Raw genomic sequence first — 25,759 nt, 5'->3', positions numbered from 1 at the left:
TTTTTTTTCATTAATTCAACAGTGAATCTGGTTGTTAAGAGTACATATTTAGAAAGGGATGAAATACAAATATACATATACAACATTTGTGGTTCCGTACAGATGTACGTACATTTTATTCTCAACTCGAAAAAAAAATTGAATATTTTTTAAAAATGAAAAGAAAAGTAAAAAAAATCAAAAGAAAAAAAACTAAAAACATTCAAATCGGCATAGTGGCATAAAAGTATGGGGGAAAATTTTGTTTTTCTTGCTCTGTTTTTGCTTTTCTTCACTTTTGAACTTATGGAAATAACAAAAAAAAAAAAAACACGTTGCAAAATTTCACATAAAAATCCTGTTTTTCATGTTTTTTCTTTTTTCTTTGATATTTTTTTACTAATTTTTCTTTTTTTTTTGGTTATTTCAAAGCCATCCTTTTATTATTTTTTATCTTCTTCTATTTTGTTCTATCTCGTATTCCTTCCTATATATTTTTTTTTGATTTTTGTTTATTTTTGTGATTATCTTGTTATTATTTTGCAGCGAAGTTGAAATAAAAAAAAAGAAAAAGAGAACAAAAAAAAACAGAAATCCTACGAAATTCTATTTTAGTTTTTGTGGTGTATGTGTGTGTGTGTGTGTGTGTGTTTGAGTAAGTGAATTAAATCTTATCTTTTAATTTCAAATGAAGGATTCTCTTATTATCTACTGCGTGCTGGGTTATTCTTATATTTACATACATTTAAAGTGTTTATCCTTATAGAAGGATAATTTACTTATATAGGTACGTGTGTGTATATTAAAATATACTTAGAAAAGTTGAAAAAATACTTGTATTCAAATTGTTTTTTCTTAATTAGTTTAAAATTATGTTTTATTTTCTTCTATAGTTTATTTCGTTTTTTTTTCTCTACAACTTTTTTAAGAGCGAACCTCTTCATAAAAAAAAAGTAAATTTTGAGTAAAAAAAGGAAATAAACAAAAAGGGAACCAAAAGAAATTTTTCTGTTTGTTTTTTTTTTGTTTTATAATTAAAATTTTATTACTATTTTAGTTTAAAAAAAAATATGTTTTTGTACAGGCAATCAACTTTAAAAACGTTTTAATTTTGTATACAAACAGCTTAATAAGAAGCAATTTTTATGTTAGCCTTAACTTAATCAATTCTCAAATAAAAGTTTAATTTTTCGAAATTCCAAAAGCTATTTATAGATTGACAGTTTCGTGCTTAAAAATTCGCATTATAGTTGAGTAAATACTGACATGAAGCGTTCAACTGATAAATACCATAAGGTATTCAAATAAAAGAGTAAATTATTTTAGGTAAACCTAACACTCTCATGCTATATAGTATAACCGTGCAGAGAATATTGGTTTTATTTGTATATTGTGTAATGCATAAAAATTATATATTTTTGTTAAAATAATTATTTAAAAATTGCTTAATTGAACAGTTTAATTTACAATTATATTCTGTGAAATTTTTTTTTAAAACAGCACGAATTTTTTTCTCTGTGTTTTATTAAAAATTCGTATCAAGCACACCCGAAATCATATTTCGCGTTCGTGTTTTGCAATTATTTACATAATATCGAATGTCGAATGGTCTTCCCACGTATTCGCAGAGCAATCCATAACCAAGCAAGTAATAGAATGGAATACAGAAGGTGAACGGAAACTCAGTGGGCCTAAAAATACATGGTGAAGAATAGAAAGAAGGAGAATTTTAATCAAAACAAATCAGGAGTTTGGAAAAGAAATTAAAAGGAAAAAAATACCGTTCCAATATAAAAACAATTTAATGATGTTTATAATAACCCAACCAATGAAAAATATTATGTTTGTTTCTTAATTTTTAATTAAGAATGAAAAAATTTATTACTAATATTAAGATCATTCTAGTTCGGAGAATGTTCTCTGCTATATTAATGTAATGTAATGTATTCTCTGCTATTCTTTCTGCTATTTTCGATTGAAATATATGTTTTATCGAAGAACGAAAACGTTGAAAACGTAGGAGTTCCTTTTATAATTAAAATTTTCTTCTTACTTGTAGTAGGATGAGAGCAATCATACATGTCCATATATTTATAAGAACATTTTTGATGATAAAGTTATTAAACTGTGAGAATTATGTGTGCAGCCTACAATGCAAACAAATATACAATTGTATAGTTTCCTTAAAACAAAAATAAATTCAGTTTCTTTCTAGAACAACAGGTTTCGTTAATGAAAAAAAAAAAACGGATTAAAAAAAAGCAAAATAAAAAATACATCCATACATACATAGACAAAAATTTCAAACGATAAGTAAGATGAGTACTTAACAAAATTATAATTACTGTAGAATGTGAAGATTATAGAGAGAGAGAGAAGTTCTAATGAACACACAATATTATAGCAACATTAAAATCTACACAAGTCTATAAAGTACTTAAGTGTACATACACATGTATATTATATGTTATGAATCATGAATATGTGTACATAGGAAGGTACTCTTCGCATGGTATGTTTGTATGTGCAGAAATATGCACTTTCTTTGCGTAATAATTACGTGCTTCATACATAAGTATTATATTTTGATAAAGAAATTATTTTTTTATAACTACTTTATTAAAATTTGAAGAAAAATTATTTTTATTTAGACTCACAAATAATTTTTTTTTTTTTTTGAAAATGCTTTCAAAGTTGCTTTTAATTAAAAAGTTTCGTTTCTTGTTTGTTTGTTAGATATGAATAGAATTTTCTAGAAATTTTTAAACTCTAATAACTCAGTTCTCAGATGACCAACCGAGTTGGGAAAAGGTTTGTTGGAAAGGTTTCGACTCGATTTCAAGAAGCGGAAATTGAAGGTTCTAAATATGATAAAATGCGTGATGTGGGTCTCTCCCTGAAAACTGATAATATTAGACTACAAGTCTGAAAGGCCTTGGAAAGCTATTCTATTTGAAAAATGGGGTTAAAAGTAGAGAATGAATTATGAAGTTAGGGTTCAATTTATGAAATGAAATTAGATATTTGACATTTGACCGAAGTTGACAGGTGACATTACACAATAGAGAATTGTAAGTTGATAGCTGACATTTGACAGGGGGAAATTAACAGATGACGGTGACTTTTGATAGGTGATGATTGACATTTGACAGGTGACAGTTGACAGCTAATATTTGACAGATTACATGACAGTTGACATTTGACAGGTGACAGATCACAGTTAACAAATAACATTTGACAGGTGACAGTTGATAGATGACAGCTGACATGCTCAGTAATTACTAAATTAATCTATTACACAATGAATTAAATACAAATGTAAAATAAATGCAAAGATTGTTGATTGCAGATTATAGATTTGTAAAACCGCTGCCTTGAGAGCAAAATCCCTCAACATTTTTTCTGCGAGCGAGAGCATCACAATCTCCCAGTAGGTGTATTGTACTAAGGTCTCCCCATCTTCCCCACAGAACCTGCAAGCAATGAATAAAAAAATTTTTCTGTTTTATAAAATGTTTAAATTTATGATTAGTATTAATATTTTTATATAGTAAGTTAATTAGTAAGTTAAATTAGTATTAATATTATATAAACTAATCCAGACTAGGTCTATAAAAAAAAACAGTTCAAAGTTAAAAATTTTTTGTTCTATATTATTTTAATATTAAAAAATTTCTAATTATTTTCAATTTTTTCACATAATTTTGCCATTTTGACATTATATTTTACATATATAATTTTTTAAATTCGGAAGTTTTTAGAATTAATACCAATAAAATTAATTCACTTTAATGAAACTTTTATAACCTTTTACTTATCATTAATTTCTTTTTTCATTTTAGGTAAGTTTTAATCAAATAGAATGCTGAGAAACAAATAAAAACTGTTTTATATCAGGTAAATTAATAATATTAACAACTAAATTTGCTTAAGCTCTCAAATGTAGTGTATTTAATAATATAAAATTTTAGCTCAAATTCAGAAGGTGAGTACTACATACAAGTGAGAAAAATTAGAGAACAAGTGACAAAATTGTGTATTTTAATATAAAAACAAGATATAAATATTAGTTCAACTTAGGAATGTCCCACACATAATTTGTAACGCGAGAAATATGCAAATTATTTTTTCGTAACATTTAAGAAGAAAACACCTTGTGATGTGTTCCGAAATGCAGATCTTTTGATAAATCGATCTTAACTTTATACTAAATTTGCAGTACGTTCGATAATTAAGTGCCCCATGGTACTGCCACAATAGTACTCGTACAAAAATGTAAAAATACTGTTGAAAATTTTAAATACGGTATTATTTTTAATAGTCCTCTAAAAACTATTATTCCGAAATTAAAGTAAATGTCGAAATTAAAGAATTATTTTAATTTTATGTACATATACATACATGCATACATACATCCGTATAAAAAAATCAATAGGAAAATGAAAAAATCTCAATTACAATTTCAATTTTTAAAACAAAACATCTTATTCTTTTATTTAAACACTTGTTTCTACATATAATATGTACACAAAACAATATATTTTTTGTTGTCATGTTTTAATCAATATGTTTCACAATAATATTATATGTAAACGCATTGTTATGTGGCTATAAAACCGAATAGATATGCATGTAAGCACATAATTTTCAACAATTTATCCTATTCTATCGACATAAAATTAAATATGTACGATGTACGTATACCTACCCTACCCCTACATAAAAATTTTCTCATAATGACAATATACACGCATATATTTGTCTCTTTTCTCTATATTTTTTTCTGTTCTTTTGTTTTAGATCCTCTTTATTTTATATCTCGATTTTAATGTTGCCAAGTATTCAGAAATTAGAAATTATTTTGTAAATAAGCTGATTAATTTTCATTTCATTTAAATTAAATGAGTATTTGGAGTAAATTGAAAATTAAAGCTTTCTTTTATTGTTACTCTAGTAAATTCTGATTTTTTTTTTTTTTTTCCTTTGTTCACTCCTAGAAGGAACATAGGGCTAGTGCATGATTTCTCATGCAATAGTTTCATAGCGTCATAGAGTTTAACTAGGTAGGTGGCTAGCCTGCCGTAGTTTTATTTATATAAATTATTTGAGGTTATTAATATTTACGGTTTACGTTCTTAGTTTTTTTTTAATATCGAATATTACGAATATTTGAAAATTACTTGTATAATATTTATTAGTATTGTATATTAAGTTATAATAATATTGAATTTAATTTTTGTGACCTGACCGGGGTTTGAACCCGAGACCCTTCGGTTAAAGGACCGGTGCCATAACCACTGCACCAATGGTCAGATAATAAATTCTGATAATCGATTGTAAAACTAACCTTAAAATTTAAATTTGTATTTGACAATAAATTATGTATTTTTTCCTACAAGAATAATAAAGTCATTTGTCGGGATAAATATGTAACCTATTATGTGCTTTTAAATTGAACACAACAATTTTTTTGTGCACGTGACTTAATTTCATAAAATTGGGGATATTCACAAACTAAATTCAAGTTTAATTTGTTCAAGATTAATATTTAAATGACTAGCTGCTTAATTAAAATTAAATGAATTTAAGCTGATTTTAGCTACAAAATGTTATTTAATTTGGTAACAATTCAAAAATTTGGTTTAAATGAAAAATTGTTTTATGTTTCATTTTTAAATAAAATATAAAGATGGTTTTACACATGCACAACTACAGTTTCCGTAAATAAAAAAATTCACATTGACATCTCGCTTAGTGTAATACTTATTTATATTTTTTTATTGTATATGTATGTATGCATGTACATTCTGTATTATACGTTTGTTATTTTACATTACTCATATAATATAGGATATTTGAAAAATGTATTAAGAACTATGAGAGTAAAAAGTGTAATGTTGTCATCGTAAAATGCTCGTTTTTTTGTCTTTAATTTTTTATGAGATAAAATTATTGCAGGCATCGTTTCTCTCCTGTCATGCTATTGTTGTCATCACTTTTTAGTATTTTCCAAATAAACTTGGTAGCTAGGACATTCTCTTAGTTTCAGTCTATTCGTACGTCCGGCGTGTGTCTATTTACGAAACTCTTACAATAAATCTTTAATAAAAACTTATTTCAGTAGAAGAAAATATTTATCTATCTCCCCCCTTTAAAGTTCCAAAAATGGTATTATTCAACAATTTGTAGTAACGAAACCACCAGCACAGAAAGGTAGCGACATATTTCTTCTACTGCGGCATAGCATAGTTGAATATAAGAAAGACGAAATGGTCGTTTTACTTCTAGATGTTAAGTTGTAGAAATCTGAATTCTTAGCAGTTTTTGAATATTAATAAATTATTTATTCAGTTAGAAGAAAATTTTTTCCTCTGAAGCTGAAAATTTGAATTTTCGGTGTCTTACATTTTCGAAAGTACAAGCGGCCATTATGTTAACTTTTCTTTCAGTTTTTTTTTTTATCCTAAAAGCATGCAATTATTTGAAATATTTTGGTACATGAAAAAAAGTAAGTTAATTGTAAAATAGAGTGTTTTAAAAAACAGTATTATCACTTATTCAAGGCAAAAGTGCTACTAAACAAACCAATGGTTTGACCCAACATTTTTTTCGTCTTTGCCGATTTGATTTTGAAAATTTCAATGGATTTTCAATGTAATTTTATGTGTATGTATAAATTATAAACTTTAATGGAAACAATAGAAAAGCAGAATAAAAAAACGAAAAATAAAAAAAAGTCACCCTAGAGATTTTTTATTCTCTTGTTCGTATCTTTTTTTTTTTAATTTTTAAATAATTGAGAATAGAGAATTCGATATTGCGATTGGAATTTGGAAAACTTAGCAGAAAATGTTTTATTTCTCGCTTTTTCTTTTATTGTTTTTTATTTCTGAAATCGTTCTCAGTCGTTTTCTTTTCATTTTTCTCTTCTTCTTTACTTTATTTACTTTAAAAAGCAATAATGTCATTACAGTCGCTCTTTACGTTGTATGTATGTGTCGGTTATGTGATTTTCATTGAAATGTTTTACAAAATAAACACTCTAGGATATTTCTTAAGAAATGAAAAATTTTATTTATAAAAAGAAAAATTGAAAATTAAGAAAAAAAAAAGTTTTTCTTTTTACAATTCTATGGAAAAATGTGCTTGACATTTTTCGAATAAAAAAATTGCGAAAAATAATGAAAATATTTGTTAATAAAAAGAGAGAAAATTCAAAAAGTTTTCATATTGCATACGTTTTAAGTACACATATACATAATATAAGTATACACCAAAATCTACATGTTGGTATGTATATTTGCATGTATGTCTACTTAAAACGTGAGTAATGCACTGAAATGTTTTAATAAAGTGAATGTGATGTTTAAAAATATACGGACCTGTGTACGGATATAAATGTACATAATTAAATACATGAAGTCATAAACATAGGCAGGCACGTATACGTTTGGATATATTTAAAGATATTCAGGCCTAGATGCACAAAAATGAAAATATGACAATAAACATACAAAAAAAAAAATTCGAAAAAAAAAAAATATAAAAATATTTTAGCAAACTGACTATGACGACGACAATATCACTGAACACAGCAACAATAACGTCAACAACAAAGACAAGTTGTAAAGGCAAAAGATAATTATCTAGTAACAGTAATAATTTTTATTTTTTTTTTGTTCTCTTTTTTGTGTTTTCTTTAATAATAAGAATAAAATGTTTAAATACAGGATGACCCGAATGAATAAAAGAAATTCTAAATATTTGGATGTCCTTTAATTGAAAAATTTAAGTACTATAAAGCCATCTGTTGGAATAAATTTGCGTAACAGTTATTATCAAATCTCAATTATTTTTAATGAGTAAATTATTTTTTACATGTGTTATATGTATTATATAATTGAAATGTTGTGAGATTGAAAATATTATATGCTTGAATTATATATTTGAAATGTTATATTATTGATAATGTTATACAATTTAAAGTGTTATATGTATGTTTGAAGTGTTATTCGCTTGAAATAATGTACGAGTGCAAGTGTTATAAGTTTGAAATTTTATGCTATTGATAGTGTTACATTCTTAAAACTTTTATACAATTTAAAGTGTTATATGGTCTAAATTTTGCATATACGCTTTAAACATTATGTGCCTTCAAAAGGAACACAAATGTTGCCATTTTCAAGGCCAATGTAGAGCAACCATTTTAATTTTTAATAGAATAAGCAAAGTTGCAACCTAAAACCTGATTTTTTAGATCTTCCACAAAAGTAAAGGCCATTGATTTCCTGGGAATTTATAAAAACAATTATCCAGAAACACAAAAACATGAAAACAAGTAAAATTTCACCCTGTGAAAGAAACAGTTTCACCCTGTGGAAACCACCCTGTAATATTCAATAAAAAAAAAAATAAATAAAAATTTGTTTTTTTTTTGTATACATATACAATTTTATTATGGGTGCATATGTACCAATTTATATAAAAAAAAATATATATATATAATTTTTGGCACAGAAATTACAAAAAAAAAACAATAACAATGAAAACAAGAAGAAAAAATTCAAGATAATATTATGGGATCTATACTTAAAATACACTTATGTGCATATAACATAAATATGTATAACAGTTTATTAACACAATACATACATATATATTTTTTTATTAAATAAATTCTAAGTAAATTTTCTATGGTATTGAACTTTAATACACAAAAAATTCGTGTCTACCAAATTAAAAGCAGATTGTTGCAATGTGCATAACTATCACTCCACCTATAGAATATAAATATATATGTAAAGGCTATAATATTTTAATTTTAAAAACATTTTTATTATAAAATTAATTTATTTTCATATTAATTAAATTCCTGTACAAAGTCTAAATGAAAATTATTACTCATAGACAATAAAATTTAGGTTAAATTATAAAAATTAAATATATAGTATATTGTAAATCCTATATATTGTATAAGTTTTTACATTATTAAAATTTATTTATGAACATTATTTTTTATGATTTTCTCAATTCTATTTAAAAAAAAATATATATTTTAAATCTAGTCTTAATTTATTTTAAATTAATTGCAATAAAATTTAATATTTGAAATTTATAAGAATAGAAATAAATTAATTTCTCATACATAAATATAATATCAAATGATAGAGAATTCGCCAGATCAATAAAGTTCGATCAGTTGACGAATTCGCTATAAATAATTAGCCTTTATAATACTTTTTTATTTAAATATCTGAGAGCAAAATGAGTAGAATCAGAAGATTACTAAATGAAAGCGAATCAATTAGCTCATAGAAAATTCGGCAATTTGACGAATTCGCCACACATAATTACAAGACCATGTAAGATTATTATTATAATCTCAGAGAGCGAAATGGATAAAATCAAAATTATTAAAAGTGAGTAAAATAAAATTTTAATTTTAATTCTCATCAAATTAAAACATGGGTGATAAAACAAAATTTCAAAAATATTAAAAAGATACTCAAAAATAACATTATTGTTTATGTATATTGTGTTTAATTAAAAAATAAGAGAAGCATTTAGAAAATATTAAATTAAGAATTATGTTGTTAAACAGAAAAAAATTAACATTTACAAACGGACATACATACGTATATACTTATGTCCTTTCAAATGTATATTTTGCATGTATAGTATTTGTGTATATATTCACCGATATATATACATATGTACCATATGTATGCACATCCAATTAAGAACACATTTTTTTTTTATACAAAATGTGCAAAAAAAAAACAGGAAAATGCTTTTATTCATCTTGATTTTTCATAAAATTTTATTTTTGAAAATTTTTTAAATACATATTTACTTTACATATGAATGTATGTATACATATGCATATGTACATAATGGTACTTATTTTTAATATTAAATCGATATTTATGTATAATATTTACATTAAAAAATTGCAATTTTTAATATTATTATCCCTTTTGGGGATTTTCTTTTTGCAATATTATAAACACATATACCTATCTATTACATACATACACTAATAGTCACATTAAAATTAAAACATATTGGAAAAGTTTTCTTTATTATATAGGTACTCATCTATCATACATACTTACATTATGTGCTTATAATATCATAAAAAGCGGTATGTTTATCTTTGGCATAAATATTTTTTTTATACATATACGATAAAAATTAAATATTTCCGTTTCAACTATCTTTTATCATAACTTTTATTATTATTTCTAAAGGCGATCATTTTCACAGAAAAAAAAAAAAATAAGGCATATAACAAAAAAGAAAATTACTCTTTTGGCTCAAATATATCAAAGGATCTCAAAAAAAAAAATAAAAATAGGAAAAAAAAATGATTTTATATTGAAAATATTTTAAGTACATAATGCCAGGAAAGTTTTCACGTACATTTCCACGAACATACATATCTACATATATTTACTATACTATTATATGTTTTATAAATGCATGTACATACATATATGTGTTTGTTTGCATATATTAAATGAGAAATTTCATTTTAAAAGCTCTCATGATATTTTATTATTCAACTTTTATTAAAATAAAAAAAAACCTTTAGGCTCTTAGACTATAATATTTCAAATGTGTGTATAGGTAAAAATAAAAAAGAAATGTTTTCTGTTTTTTAATTTTTTATTTTTTTTTTTAACAAACTTTTCATGGAATATACAATATTTTTAAAATCTGAAATTTTCATCATGCCAAAAAATATTTAATATCATCTATACCTTCATGAATTCCCATTATAATTATGTATTTGAATATACAGTGTGTATACATAATATAAATAGCATGTATTATTAAAATGCACACATTTTTTTTTTACCCTAATATTATAGATTAACAGGCATTCTAACATTTTTCTTAAATTTGTACGAGTATGTAAATATACATACTTTTTATATATACTCATGCTTCCATTTATACTATGCTATAAAAATAAGAATTTAACACGAAATCGTATTAATTTATAGCATTGCACATAACAAGAGAATAAGCATATATATATGTATATATATATATATTATTATAACTTCTCTCTTTCTGTCTCTTTTTATATTCTTAAAACATTTTCTATAAATTTCATATGGATAATGAAAGCTATATAGAATATTTAACTCGTGTATGTATGCCTGTATACATATATGTGTGTAGGTATGGAATATATTTTAAAGGTGATTTTTGTTTATTTATTTTAATATAAACATTTTCATTTTTATTATAATTTTATTGCTTATTTATTATATAGAATTTTTATATTTTACCATAGGCAATAAATAGAAAAATTACACATGTTCTTTGAAAATATTTTATTCTAATAATTTTTTCTAAGTGTCAAATTTCTGTTCTGTCATTTAAATTTTTAGTATATATGGATGCATATACATATGTATGTTTATTTAAAATATTATATTTTAGATATTTTTTATAATATTTTAGATATGAAAAATTAAAAATTATTTACTCTTAATGCAATTTTCAAATTTATGTACTCTACCAAATCATACATACATACTTAAAAATATTAAATATGCATTTCTTATTACATACTTCATATACACATAGTTTATAAAAAGCTTTTTGTTCCAAAAAAAAAGAATAAATTATATGTAGTACTCACATAACACAAGTCAACCAATGTATTTTTTTTGCGGTTTTGAATTTTTGAATATTGGCAACACTGTTTTTTGCCCTACGTATATATTATAATTTGTGTATATACATATATTATTTTAAAACAAAAAAAAATCCATTATATAAACTTACATACATATTATATTTTTAATATATGTACATATATTCTGGTTGAAACCATATGTATGCATACTAAGAATAAAATTTAATAAACACGGCAGCACTAAAACTAAAAAATATAAAATATGTACAGTATATGTACATATATAAATGAGAATTTTACAAAAATAAAAATTTTTAGTATTAAACAAAATATCATTTATAAAGGGGAGCATTATTATAAAACAAGTACCGTAACTACCAGTCCAATACACTAACACAACATTAATATAGTATATAACAAATAACAAATAATAATATAGTAAGTTTGGATTGGATTTGGATTCCTTGCTCTTGTGTAGAACAATTTTCATACAATAAAAATACAAATGAAACGATAACAAAAAGCTTTATTCAAGATTCTCTCTTTTCTATATATTTTGCTCATCATATTTGTTGTTTTTTTGTTTTTGAATTCTCTTAACTCTTTGTTATTGTTGTTTCTCTCTCGCCTCGCTTTTATTTTCTTTAATATGAATAAAATTTATCTCTCTCACTGAAAAAACAAAAATCTAATAAAAAAGCTTACCTTATCGTGACAGTTGTATACTTACAACCATAGTGTTCGGGTGAAGAAAAATAATTAGAAAAAAAAAGAAAATAATAATAAAGAAAAAGAATAAAAATAAAAAAAAGGAAATTTTTTTTTATAAAAACTCGCGTGAAAATTTATTTTCAAATTTTGTTGAAATTTAATTTCTATTTTTTGTTTTTGTTAGTTTTTTTAATTAAATAATTGAGTATAAAAATATAATTGAGAAAATATTTAATTTTCTATTGTCATCTTGTTGTTTTTTTTTCTTATGGAAAACAAATATACATATATTTAATTTTTTTGTGTAAAATTTAAAAAAAAAAAAAAGGAATTTATAGAAAAAGAAAAATTTTCATTTTTTTTCTCTCTTTATTCTCCTAATTCATCTATATAAAACAAATTCAAACGTACACATGTATGTACATACATGTGTTCATACGTATTTTAAATAAAATTTTATGTATTTGTATATAATTAAAAGTGGAGAGAATATTATTGTATATAAAGTCAAATGTACATAATGTGAATTTAATACATACATGATTCCAAAAAAAAATGAAATAAAGTAAAAATGTAAAAGTTTGCAATTTTTAAAAAAGGGATAAAAAAAAATGACATGACAATTTTCATTCTCTAAAAAGTCTTAAAATATTAAAATGGACTTGTCGACTATCGTCGTTCGCGTACTCGAATGATTTTTTAGTTTTTATATATTATGAAAAAAAATAAAATAAAATAAAATAAAATTTGCAAATTAATAAACTAGTATTAAAAAAATTTTAAATTATTAGAAAATAAAATTTGAAAAATTTGAATTGTGTGAAAAAACAATAAGAAAAATTAAAAAAAAAATACCTATGCATCATAAAACAATGAAGTTCGAAATTAAAATTCTTAAAAAATTGAAAATTAAAAAAATAATAAATAAAACTGAAATAATTAAATGAGAAAAGCAAAATAACAAGCCACTAAAGTTAAACAAAGAATAATTTGAATTATTAAATAATTCCAATAAAAATTGTAATTTGAAAATTAATAAAAGAGAAAAATTAGAGAATATTTTTTAATGTTTTCATCTCATAAGTCAAATGGCAACGCGATAATTGTGAATTTGGTTTTTTTGTTAAGAAATAGAAATTTGTAGAAAACAAAAGTAATAAAATATTTTTTATGTTATTAAAATTACATTCTGTAAAATCAATTTAAATTTATATATTTTTAAAAAATATTTTAAAATTTTCATTATTTATTTGTAAAATTTCACATGAAACAGTTAATTTAGAGTACCTATTATAAATATTTAAAAAAAATATTCTTATTGTTAAAAATAATTTATTAATTTATAAAAAAATATACTTGAATTGTGAAAAATTGTGAAAATTATTTAAAAAAAAAAAATAAGATGAATTCATAAAAATGCATACATATAATGTGAACATAATAAGTATAACAATTACTTACAAATAATTAATAATATATTTTGGAAATATTTATTAAATTAAAAAAAAAATAATAAAAAAAAAAAGTAAAAATTTAATAAATTCTGTACTTAATTATTTTTATATACAATATTTTTTAATATTGCATTTGTTTTTAAATAATAAAATTTAATTATTACACAAAATAATTTTGTTATCACATATTATATTCCATTTCTCATTAATAATATTATTAAAATATATTTATTAATAATTTTGTAATTAATTTTGTTTTAAAATTACTCAGATCTTTACAATATTTTTTTATAAATACCTTAAAATAATTTTTTTATTTAAAAAATTAATTTTATTAAAAATATTTTTACAATTAATGTTGGATATTAATATTTATTAAAAAATTCCTGCTCTAATCACAAAATAATTTTATTACAATATTAAAATTTTATTAAAATTTACAAAATATATTTTCATTGGATTCCAAAGGAAGAATATAAAATGTATTGGAAAAATTTTCTTTAAAAAATAACAAAAAAATAAAAAAAAATTATGTATATTATGCATTGTTGTCATATTTCTAGTCATGTTCAATATAAATTTTAACAAACATACATTCATACATGCAATATTTATTCCATATAAAAATGTGAATATAATACGAGTATACATTTTTTATACTAAACTGTTAGAAAAAAAAAATATATATATTTTTAATATTTCTGTGTATACCGTTATACAGATTATATACTCTTCTACTCACCACTAGTTATACATTATAAAAACAACTCTCTTGGATGATAGAACAACAAAAATATTGAAAATTCAGAGAAGAGAAGAAAAGAAAAAAAAAAACAGCAGAGCAAAGCAAAAAAACAAAAATGCATTTTTTTTCTCACTTTTTATTTTTGATTTTCTTTTACTTTTTTTTTCTTGTTTTAGTTTTATTGTTTTTATTGATTGTGCAGCTCCCATGGCCCACATTTTTATTTTATTTATTTTTTTCTTAAGTTTTTTTTTTTTTATCCGTTCCTTAAAGTTTTATGTTTAAAAAAATATGTATGATTCTTTTATTTTTTTGTTAAATATGTAGATGGTATATTTTATACTAGTGTAAACTATAAATTTGTGTGAATATGTACACATTTTTAGTTCTATGTATGTTTTAAGGCAAAAATGAAATAGTATACAATTATGTATAGCATTTTGTAAATATTCACAATACCATTATGAGTGTATATTTAAAATAATATGTACTATAAAGTGAGGGTTAAATATTGTTATAATGCAAGTATGAAAGCACAAGTAGATATTTATTCATGTAGAATATATAGATATACAAATTCCCTCAAAAGTGTATAGTGTATATATGGGTTCATATATGGATTCTAAGATAAAAAAAATATCCGACATACATATTTATAAGCATATCCATTACATTTACCATTACATATACATACATACTAATTTGTATAAAAGAATACGTGTTCGTTTGTTTTCATAAAATATTTTTTTTTTTAAATAAAGAAAAGGATAATTTTTTTATGAAGACTTCTCTTTTTTTTTTGTTTTAGTTTTCTTGGCTTCGAAAAAAGATATTTTTTTTTTTGTGTACCTAGGTATATTATTTTTGTTCTTTTATTGTTTATATTTTCTATTTTAAAATTACCCTTATTTTTTTTTACTCTTTTATACAAAAATACAAATGTTTTTTTAAATAGTGTAGAATAGTTACAGTCGAATCTGAAAGTTAATTGTAATTTTGTGAAAAATTAGAAAATTATTATTATTTTGAAAAACTACCGGCAAATATTAAAATTTATAATCGTAATAAATTGGAAAAATTTAAAGTAGGTACCTGCTGTTCGGTACGAAAAGAAAATTAAATCATAATAAATAATTTTAACAAATTTGCATAGTGCCAACAATAGATGCGCCGTCCGTTCACCGTATAATTTTAAGTTTATTTATTATACATTGTTGCCATTAGCTAATTTTTCAATTTGGAATGCAATATTTAATACTAATGTTGTTTGATTTTTATTCAAATCTTCCTTTTAAAAGAATATTTTACGATTTCTGGCAAAATATGTTGCTCCATCAAACGTCAAAACTTATATTTTGTCAAAAATTGAGATACATTCCAATATTTACCGAAAAATAATAAAAATATAATTTAATACCTATACGATTATTTCGATGTCTATTTAAACTAGTACTAACTGTATATTGCGATATGGTTAATGGATCCATTTAAAATCTAACCTTACTATAATATATTTATATAGGTACGTATAACATTTTCATGATATCCTGCATAACTCCTTTATGTCAAGTTTTTTTCATACTATAAGATAGGCATTGTATTACGCTTATGTTTATAAAATTAAAAAAAAAAAAGAAAGAATCAAAACATAATGTGAATATAGAACCTTTAACATATTTTATTCATGAAATAATGTATGAATAAACTTATTATATACAAACATACATAAATATATTTATACATACTTATGACAGAACACATTTACAAACTTACACACTTAAACATATTGTCTGGAATACCTAATAAAATAGTTCACTTATTCCTTATTTATTATTATTATTATTATTATTAAGTATGTAGAGAAATTTTTCTATCAGGAATTTTTAATAAGAAAAAAAAAAGAAGAACAAAAAAAAAGGAACAGGATAGATGAATATTACGTCGTTACATATTTCGTGCAGCAACAATTTTTTATTTACAATTTATTTTTTTTTTTAACGTGTAACCTTTATAAGCATAAGTATATACGTAAACTTATTTCTTTATCATATCTATAGCTACTTTTGTTCCATAAATATTTAAATTTAAATCATCATATCATATTTACTTATATTTATAACTGGTTTAATTTTAGAATAATTTGAAATTGAAGTCAAGGTGCAATATTGAAAGCATTAAATATTATTTTGAACTCAATTCATTTTACAATTAAATGCTAAAATTAAATATTTTACAATGAAACAAAGCCGATCTGGTGTTCTTTTGGAGATGCAAAATCAGTGGTCTTGAAGAAACAACAACTTTGTTTAGTATTTAAAATATAACGCATGAGGTTTCAGTTTAAAAGAAACGGATAATAGAAGTGTATATATTCTTCCATGTAATTAAAACATTCAAATTTGATATTGAAGAAATTTAGAGATTAAGAACTTCGACATCCCCTTAATTTATGCAAAGTAAAAAATTTTCCAATAATTACAACTTGGTGGCATATGCAGGTTGTTTCGCATAAGATTTTAAATAATTTTAAGGATGTTTCTTTGATTAATTTCTAGAAAAAAATCGTATGATTTGGGGGTAAGGCAGTGCCACGCAATATGATTTTATGCAACCTTATGCGAAATACTAGAATTTCAATATTGATTATGCATCTACAGACTTATTTGATTATGATCTATGGCTTAAGTTATTTGACTAAATATATTGATATTTTACTAAAATGTCTGTTTAATCGAATTTTTATAGCAATTAAGAGTTCATATTAAAATGTCATTGTCAAAAATATCAAAATTTATAAATGTCATTACCAAAAATGTCAAAATTTAAAATGTCATTACCCAAGATATTAAAAATAATCTATAATAACGAAAACGGCATTAGTATTAAACAATTTTTTCTCAGTATAACAAAAACTTTGCTGTAGATTTTAATATATTGCATTGAACGAAATTTCTTAATAAATAATTTTAATATCTGAGGTAATAATAATATTACACTGGAAAAAAATTATTTATTTTACATGACAAAGGAAATTTCGGTTCGAAGTATGTATTTGCATTTAGTTCTGTGAAAATTCAAAATTTAAATTAATAAATTAAAAATGTTCAAACCAGTACTTTTACTGTTATTTTAAAATATTTATTATTCACAATGAAACTAACACTATTTTTATACTTAAATATTGTAGTTTTAATTTTTTAAATAAATTTAACAAAACATTTTGTTTTTAATATTTAAATGAAGTCAAATTTAAAAGCCAATCTATTCATAAATTTTTTCTATACATCTAAAGTATATTTGTTGTGAAGGTTAAATTTGACTCGGAAAATACAATGGTACAAAATGCATTTTTATAGCAACCTTTCTTCAACATTAAAAAAAAACAAAATAGAAAACAAAAGAAAGAACAAAACATAAAAGACATTTAAAATTATTATCCTTGCACTATTCGATAATTATTTAAAAAAAAATTAATCGAAATAAAAGAAAGATGGAGATGCAAAAAGCTAAAATTTATGTTCCACATACACACACACACATACACATGCATAATATATTCATGAAAATTACCTATATATGCGCATCCGTATGTGCATATCTCGTTTTTTTTTTCTTTTTTCTTAAAAATTATTTGATGCCATTCAAAACAGATACAAAATGTATCATCCCTTTTTCAAATTGTATCTACATATTATTATATGCTTGTACATTAACATACATACATATGTACATACATATATGTGAACACTCATTTTAAATGTTGAGATTTTCTAGATATCGTTTTATTTTTCTTAAAAGTATTGCGCACGTGTATCAAATACTATTACACAATTTTGAATATTTTGTTCTTTTCAATTGTATTACACAAACTTAAACGAGTATATATTATACATATATTAGTACATAATCGCATGTATATATACATTTGAAGATGCAAGTGTATTCAATTATCTTTTATTCAACATACAACATGGAATACAAAACAACAACAAAAATATAAAAACTTGTTCTTTTGCCACCCTTCAACCCTTAAAAATTGAAAAATTCAACAAAAAAATAAAAACTTTATCCATTTACATGTTTGTTTTTTCTCTGTGCATTATACTTAATATTGTACGAGAAAATAGCATGGTATTTGTGTTTATATTTTTGATACAATTAGAATTATAACAACTATCGTGAATCATGAATTTTTATGAATACGTATGTGTACGTGCATTTCAACTTATATACTTACTTATAGTATTTATGAATATTTTCATGGATAAATAAGCAGCGCTAAGTATAATAAAGTTATACTTAAAGCTTAAAACTTTAAATTCATTTAAAAATTTAAGAAGAGATTTGAAATTGTACTAAAAATTACTTTAATTGGAAAAGCAAGAGGGGCATTGTCTGGAGTGAATATTCGGAGTTAAACTTGAAAAAAAGAGGAAATTAAATATTAAAATTTAATAATAAAAATTTATAAAATTATTATGTATAATATATTTTTCAAATATATGGATGGAAACAGTTAGTGTCAAAAAAAAAAAAAACCGCTAGCGGTGATGTCGGAATAGGAATAAAATTCACTACACTTAATTGCTGGAGGTTAAATTCGCGGCGGTAACTTTGCTTGATTCTAGGTGGTCTCATTTAAATATGTGTATTCTATATGAATTCTGACATTTCGCCACAGAAAATCGCTCTTGTTCTGTTTTCAACATAACATCGGAACTATTCGACGTTTAGTCGAAGTGGCTGTATTACATTTTCTTCTGCCGGCTGCATTGAAATGAAAAAAAAACTTGTGCCCAGACGGTTTTTTTTTGAAATGCTGTTGTCTCAAACATTTTACTTCGAAATTAGAATTGCCAATTTTTCTCCTGAACTTTGAAACATTTGAGTTTTTTTAACTTGAAAAATTGATTGAAATTCCAAAAAATACTAAAATATTCACATTTATTTTAAATATTTTTTTTGTACAGGCGCAAATTTCACTCATTTTCAACAAATGTTCTGTCCATTTTAAATTAGGATTTTCTGAGAAAATAAAATTTTTGAAAAAAACTAATTTGTTTACTAATTATAAAAATGTAAGGAAAAATTTGAATTCATTAATTATAACCACATTTTCACCCGGTCTTTTAATCTAAAACCTGAGTTATCTGAGTTCTTTTTCAATTTAATATAGAAATTGTTTTTCTTACTCTCAATTTTTTAAAATGAATAATATGAGAGTATTATCATAATATTCTCATCACACCATTTTACGAGATTTAAGCATACATTATATAAATATAACTTCCTAATTCCTATAGGAAGCAAATTAGCAAATTTAATAATATTTTTTGTAATATAAAAGTTTTTCAAACAAAAAAAAAATGAGAGCGTAAATTTAATTTTTGTCCAAATTTCAGCGTATGTAAGCTTAACTCTTGTTCATTATATTTATCATTTACATACACACAAAAATATATTTTTGTACATAATAGCCATATGAAGATATTTTTATTTTATATAAGCGTGCTATTGTATTGAGTATACATATATATTGAGTATATAGAGCAGAAAAAAGCTCTCGCCAAACATCCATATTTATTTTTTCTCTAAAGAATATTCTGCAAATGTGTTGAATGTCCATTATATTGTTTTTGTGTATTTGAACAAATATGATATTTATGCATGTGTTTATAATATATATGAAGAAGAATATTTACATATATATTATATTTATTTAACATAATTATAATGTAGAATTTATTTTAGTTTTCTTTTTTGGTTTTTTAAAATTGTGTAATATGTACACATTTTTCCCTTCATTATTTCTTTGTGCTCATATGTATGTATAGGTGTATCCCCATGCATATATGTAGATATACACGAAATATATGTTGTTATATGTATCCAATATATTTATGTATATTTATAAAATATACAGGTTATAATAAAATTGATTTTTGTATTTCATTATCTCATGTTAATTGCAATAGAGTACATATATGTATGTACATATGTTTGTATATTAAAGAAAAAAATGTTCATTAAACACAAAAATAATGAAAGTTTTTTTTTTTTGTTATACAACTATAATAATAATTATATGTTCATATTTCTGTTAATCTAAATCATATACCAGTACCAGTACCATATATTATTCCGACCATGTCCCATATAATATGTATGCAAGTATGTATGTACATGCATACATATGTTTTTAATTCAAATTCTTTGTGATTTTGTTAATTTTTAATATTGATATTCTTGGCGAATATTTTATGTACATATGTATGTATGTATGTACATATTATGAACACGAGAGAAGTTAATGAAATATATTGCTGGTAACACCAGCTATATTTCAATACAAGAATTGCTTCTACATACAGATTATATATATACATATATATATATATATATATATATATATATATATATATATATATGTATATATGTATAAATATATTGTTGGTGTTTTCGTTTCCTTTAAATAATTTTCATTTTTTCTTCTCGTAATATTAAAATAATCCTGATTATTTTCTAATCTCTTTAATGAATATTGAATATAAAAGTACCTATATCTGTTTATACCTATATACTTATGTTAATTATGTAGGTATGTATATATAATTAGGTACATATATTAATTTTGTATAATTAATAATATAAAAGCTTACGAACACATTTCCAATTTCTATTTATATTTAATAATGAAAAGTTATACCGTATCATTTTTACTGATTTTTAGTACTTATGTACGAATATTTAATGTGTATATATGTAGGTATGTGATTTGAATTTTAAAATCATTGTAATTTCAATTAATTATCCAAAAACTGAAAATGGAACACGCACAAAATAAGAAAAACCAAAAAAAAAAAAGAAGAAAAGTACCAAAGTAAAAAAACAATTTTTTTTCCTTTCGGTAATCCTTACTGACCATCAAAAGATCTAAGTCTTAATTCTTTTTTTGCTCCTCTTCTTTTTTTTTTAAGAGATTATGTAGCTTAGGATATTAATTTCGAAAATAAAAGAAATTTTTATAATTAAATATTTTATACTATTGTGAATGTATGAAATTTTGGTTTTGATAATTAAGTTTACGTGTTGACGTCAGTGATACCTGCAAAATTATAATCCCCAAAATATGTGGGAAAAAAAAAAAATAATTTTTTTTTAAGTTTAAAATTGTCACGTTTTGTAATTAATTGATTTTTTGCCACAAAGTTTCAATGAAATTTTGAAATTCATGAGTGTTTACACTTATTTGCACTCGTTACTTGTGGATGTGGATAATATGCGAATTTATTAATTATTTTTTTAATTAATGCAAAACAATTTTGTGAAATCAAGCTTTAGAAACTAGTTTCGATTAATTTTATACTAAGTAATAAGTATATTTACATAAATTTGGGGAGTTATTTCCGATTCTGCATTGAAGTCGGAAAAATATATTAAGAATATTAGTAAACGCCCTGAAAGAATGTGCAGCTTTAATGAATAACAGAACATTGTTTTCTGTTTTTAATTAAAAATATTTGGAATTATAATCTAAATTAGTTTATTGGTCATCATAGGTATGCGTACCGGTTACTTAAAAATACTCTAGGAATTTATTTTAATTAAAGGTTCTCAAACTATTCTTAAATTTAAGTAGGATTGAGGGAAGCTGCTAAGACTATTTGCGTTTACGGTGCTTACAATAAAATATAAACAATAGAGAGAGTAATCAGACTTTCGCTACTCAATAATTCAAATCATTTACTATATAAGGTTCTTAAGAAAAATAAATTTTTTTTTCGAAAAATACAACAGAAAAAAAAACAATTTTAATGTCTTTAAACCCATTTTAATTTCTTTAATACAATGCAGTTCTTTAGGTCCATTGCAAATGATTCGAATTATGAATTTATTTATGAATTACGAATTAAATAAATTTAATGCTAATTACAGTAGCTCTTCTACGTTTAAAAATTTCAATTAAAATTAAAATTATTTATTTTAGTTACTTTATTTCTAGATAGTTGGACCTTTTCTCTCATTAAAAAAACTGTTATATTACTTTATAATTTTTTCGAATATAAAATTTTATTTTCTTTACACAAATAAAATTTATTTTTCATAATCACATGAGTATTTTTTTTTTTATAATTTAATTTTAAAATAAGTGTTGTTAATAAAAATTACAAATTTTGTTATGATCCCCCAAAAAAAAAAGGAAAAAAATTTACCTAATATAAATGACGCAACATAGATATTAAACTATGTTTATAACAATATGTATATATATACACACTTATACACGTATGTGTACATATACAAATTTGTGTCATTATCCTTTTTCTACACAGATTTTTCCTCCTTTTTTTATCATTGTCATTTTTATATATTATGATGAGGACATTATCATTAAAAATAAATGTGCCTATATTCGCATTCATGCATACATACATACATTACATATTACATGTATATATATATTTAAAGACATTTATCTAAACGATTATTGAAAATTATCATTAAACTCTCATTATACCTTAACTAAAATGAATTTTGGGACCTATTGAAAAAAATTGGAAAAATTGCAAATGTTGTAATTTTCTTTTTTTTTTTGTCATATTCAAAAAAAAAAAAACCCTTTATTTTGTATTCTTCCTAACTTATGTAATAAAATATGTTAACATATGTGCGTACACATGTATGTGTGTTGTAAGAATATTATGTACGAATAAATTGTAGAATTTTAGACATGACAATCCTTTTGGGTCACATAAGCAGAGAAATTTGTTTTTTTTTTTTTACGTTCTCTTTTTTGTCTTCTTTTTTTTTTGCCTTGAAAATTTATTAGAATTTTAATGGAATTTAAAAACAAAATAAGTACGACTTTTTAATATATTTCAAAATATTTTTTTTTTTTTTTATAAAATAGAGAGTAGAAAAAAACAATTTAGTAAAAATTGCAATTCAAAAGTTCCTCATTTTGACATAAAAAAAACACTAGAAAATTTAATAATATTGTGGCGATTTGTACAAATATGTGTGTGTACGTGCATGTGTAAACAGAAAATACCGTTGGTCTACAGATTCTTTCGGACAAACGTTATTTTTTTTAAATATTCGCAATAAGTTAGTTTTTATTTACCTGTGTTTATCTAAAGTTTAATATTTTTGTGGTTGATCTTTCTTAATTCCTTAACTAGAACGAATGGGGAGCTGTGAGCAGGGATGTTGGGGGTGGCCGTCGGGAATGAGAATGGAGTCCAAGTTGATGGTCGGCCTCATCATTGGAAATTGCAGACTAGGTTTTCACTTGCCTTAATTAAGACAACCTAAAGAGTGTATATAGGTCAGACTTGACATATTCTTTGTTTTTGAGAAGCATTGGTCAGGAAACAATTGGTTCATTTGGGATATAAGTGATTGCATCTTCAGAATTGTGGTAATATTAAAATTTAGGTAGAACAAATTTCGGATAATTAGATTTGATCTTTCGCATTTATCCGAAATAAGACCTAAACTGACTTGTATGTAGCTATTTATTTGGAATTATTTTAAAAGTATAATGGATTTTTTTCATTTTTTGAGGAAAATAGTTCTAAAAAAAAAATTAAAATTTAAAACGTTTAAAATTTAAAAGAAAAGGAGAAAAAAAAATTATAAAATTTTTTATTGAATTTTAAAGGATCTTTAAAATTTTTTTTTTATTATTTGGTCTTATTATTGAGTTCATAAAAAAATTTTATTAAAAAAAATTTAAAAGAAAAAAATCAATATTTTTTTATTCTGCCTTGTTTTTGTGTTCTTTTGTATTTTGTTACAAAATCTCTTTTGACTTTTCAATAGAAAATATTTTAAGTGTATTTATCGATTTAAAATTAAATTTTATTAATAAATTATAAAGTTTCTTGGTTCATTACACTTTCGACAAGTTTTCACATACTTAATAAATATTTTTGTATAACGTGATTAAAGATCCTTTCATTGACAGTTTTCGAGACTTTCAAGAGGTTATGAGAAATGTCACTTGAATGCTATTTTGATGGTTTTACTGAAAATATTAGAATAGAAATATTTAATGGATTAATTTTAAATTTAAATAGACCTTGTTTTAAAAAAAAATTTCGATAGGAAGTTTTAAAAATATAAGCTGATTGGCAATCCATTTTCTACTTCCGGAACACTTAATATCAGTATTAAGCAAAAATAAAAGCAAAAATAATATCGTATTCGCCTTCTTATTTATAACAATTATATTCATTATGCCCCAAATCAGTGAATTGGCAATCAATTTAATTTTACTAAACCTTTTTGATTTAAAATTCCTCCTAAAAACATGCAATATTGTATAATTTATTTAAATAAAATATCATTTTTATTATCGAAATCCAAAATCATAATAAGAAAGAAACTAGATTTTTTCAATTAAACTGAAACCCCATAAGTTGAATTTTCTTCGATTTTAATTTATCTTTTATGTTCAGTTCAATTTTATTTAATGTTCATAAATTTTCAATCAGTGACTCTTAATATGATTACCAAATTAGTGATATAAGTTTCGATTCATAGTTTTCTAAAAACTTTACAAAGACCTTATATTAGACCACACATTAGTAAAATTCGAATTTAAATAACGCAATATTTAAAAATTAAAAACGCGCTATCGTTTATTGAAAGTGACATGATCTCTATTGATTTATGAAGCCTTCTTTTCTCTATATTTATTTTTACCCCATCTTTGCTTGTATTGTTTTTTTTCTCTCTCTCTCCTCCTTTATTTTTAAATGTTGCGGTAAGATTTGTTTTCACCTTTGTATAAGTATTACTTATGATTGTTTGTAATATTTACTTTGGTAACTTTTTAGTGTCAGAATAACATGTATAATTGTACAAATATATGTATAAGTATAGATGGTAATTTTATATACATAATTATATACTTATTTTGTATAATATAACAATAATAGCTTAACTGCTGTCATTATCACCAGTTAAATATTCCTTAAGTATGTAAATGTACATTTCATAATTTAATAGGAAAAAAATTACCCTCAATATGCATAATATTTTAAATTTTTTTTTTATAATTACATATATTAACAGTCTTACTTACATATAATATATTGGTTTATTTGTGTTTTACTGTATAGGTACTTATATATAAATTTTCTATACATTTCATAGAATCTAGGAATTGCGTATATTTTAAATTGTTTTTTGTTTTCTAACCCTATTGTT

At 23.0% G+C, this 25,759-nt stretch overlaps 1 protein-coding gene across 4 annotated transcripts in view; it reads left to right on the top strand.

Moving 5' to 3' along the window:
* Window positions 1-25,759, top strand: part of LOC129612523 (protein encore) — a 109,768-nt gene that overhangs the window by 37,595 nt on the left and 46,414 nt on the right. The window lies entirely within an intron of this gene.

This window comes from Condylostylus longicornis, unplaced genomic scaffold (genome assembly GCF_029603195.1).
Source record: "Condylostylus longicornis isolate FDR11 unplaced genomic scaffold, ASM2960319v2 ptg000074l, whole genome shotgun sequence".
In the NCBI taxonomy this organism is placed as follows: Eukaryota; Metazoa; Arthropoda; class Insecta; order Diptera; family Dolichopodidae; genus Condylostylus; species Condylostylus longicornis.
This window is presented reverse-complemented; position numbering and strand designations above follow the sequence as displayed.